This window comes from Cicer arietinum, chromosome 6 (assembly GCF_000331145.2).
Source record: "Cicer arietinum cultivar CDC Frontier isolate Library 1 chromosome 6, Cicar.CDCFrontier_v2.0, whole genome shotgun sequence".
In the NCBI taxonomy this organism is placed as follows: Eukaryota; Viridiplantae; Streptophyta; class Magnoliopsida; order Fabales; family Fabaceae; genus Cicer; species Cicer arietinum.
Window position 1 is genome coordinate 68,459,219 of NC_021165.2, and position 2,711 is coordinate 68,461,929.

Consider the following 2,711-nt stretch of genomic DNA (forward strand, 5'->3'; position numbering starts at 1 on the left):
ACACCTTCACCAATGTTCTTGAAAAGTTTTGCACTTGGATCATTGATCCGCTGTCGGACACGGGTCAAATACAATTAATAAAATATAAATAGAGGTAATAACTCAAATCGTTTCGCAATGACTTCTGTAATAATAATAATAATAATAATAATAATAATAATAATAATAATAATAATAATAATAATTGAAAATTGAAATTAAAAAGGGTTTTTTTAGATTTTTAATTTAACAGATGAGAAAAACGATTAATCCACTTATTCGAGTTTCAAACCTATCACAGATTCTATCAATGAGTTTAAATTCTAATTTGTGATTCTATTCTTATTTGACTATAGAATTGATCAAACAAGCGTAATCAATCCTATGTGAATTTGGTTTCTTTGATTGGATTAAGCATCACAATCATCAAAATATTACAATTAACGATCAAGCGTCGCAAAATTATAATTCAATTAAATTAGAAACCGAAACCAAATTATGTCAAATAAATTTAATCAATCCTATTGAAATTCAATTTAAACAATCAAAATATCAATATAATCAAATAAGCAAGAATAGAATCATGAATCAAAATTGACAGTGTAAACTGAATCTCAACGTGTTGATGAAATTCTGAACTCGTGGATTAATCTTATAAAATTAGTCTTCCGTGAATTTAAAATAAAATTGTGTATTTCTTGTAGCAATTTAAATCCTAATTTTTCCGTCTTTGAAAAGAAACAAAACTGCCAATATATAGTACTTGATATTTGACTTTAGGGTTTAAAAACAAGTGACTCGCTAATTAAAATTATTGCAAAATACCAGATTACGAAATCTGCAATTTAGGCCCAATAAAATTTGGAATTGGTCTTTTCTTCCAACACAAACGTTGTAGCTCATATTTTTAAACACCTGTTCATATGCGCCAATCCGATATCCAGAACTCAAGTTATGACCTACAGAGCGAGAAAGAGTCAAAATACAAATAATAAAATTATAATTCAAATTCGACCCAAAGTTTAGAAACAAGCTAAAAATATTAATCTAAGCTATAAAGAACTTTTAAAATATCAAACTAAAAAGCTAAAAACATGTGCCCAAATGCTATGATCAATCATACAGTGTGCAAGTAAGTTTACAGTCAAAATATTTGTACTTCTTTAGGATCTTTTCAACATAGTGAGATTGGTCCAAAGAAATTCCCTTTTTTGACCTAGTAACCTTGATTCTGAGGATTACAATCGCTTATCCGAGGTTTTTTTTAATCAAAGTTGTTAGCAACAATGATTTCACATTATTTACAGCATGAGTGTTTGCACCAAATATACGAAAGTCATCTACATAGAGACATATGATAGTTCAAATGTTATTTTCATATTTGTAATAAATACATTTTTCACTTTCATTCACATTAAACTCATTTGATATAATTAAGATATCAAGTTTTTCATGTCAATGCTTAGGAGCTTGTTTAATACCATGCAAAGATCTATCTAACTTACAAACCTTTTTTTCTTGTTCATGAATCACAAAACCTTCAAGTTGTTCCATATAGATTTCATATTCTAGGTCACCATTTAAAAAAGTTGTTTTGACATCCATTTGAGGTATCACCAAGTTATGAATAGCTGCTAGTGAAATGAGTATCCTAATGGATATTCTAGTGACCAGTTAGAAAGTGTCAAAGAAAACTATATTTTCTCTTTGTTTAAAACCTTTGGCTACAAGGCGAGCCTTGTATCTATCAACAGTTTCATCGAGTTTTAGTTTCTTTTTCAAAATCCATGTATAACCTATCAATTTGGTAATTGGAGACATCCCTATTAAATGCCAAGTCTTATTAGACTCTAGAGAATCAATCTCATCGTTCATAGCTTTTTTCCCATAAATCTGCATCCAAAGATGAAAAAGCTTCTTGAAGATTTGCAGGATCCTCTTCTAAGGTATATGTTGTATAATCGGGTCCATAATCTTTAGAAACTTTGACTCTCGTACTTCTTTGAGTTTTTATTTCGCCTTATTTGCTGCTTTAAATGTTGAAAGGAATTTTATTTTCGTAGAAGTCAACATCATTTGACTTTATCATCATTTTTGCATTTAGGTCATAAAACATATACGTTTTGTTGTTTATTGCATACCTATTGAATACACATTCGTAGGCTCTACTTGCAGTATAACTCGCCTGGGATCGAGAATTCTGACATAACCCAGACAACCCCAAGTTTGAAAATAAGACAAGTTCAATTGTCTTTTCTTCAAAATCTCATAAAGAGATGTTTTGTTTTTACATTTAGGATCTCTATTCAAAACATAGCAAATCGTCAATATAACTTCCCCCCACCAATGGGATGCAACACTAGAGTTTAGCATACTAACAACAACTAGTTTAGTAAGTGTTTTATTCTTTTTTTCAATTTTATTATTCATTTCATGCAAATATGGTGCAATTGTTTCATGTATAATTCCATGCAATTTGTAAAACTCATTAAATGAAATAGAGTCATACTCAGTTCATCTTAACCTTTCTACTAAATTGATTTTCAATTTCAATTACAAAGATCTTAAACATGTCAAGCACTTCACTTTTATTATTCATTAGATATATGAAAGTTTAGTAAAAACAATTGTCAACAAAAATGATAAAATAATGTTTTACATTTCTAGTTAACGTCTCATCAAGTTAATATATATATATATATATATATATATATATATATATATATATATAT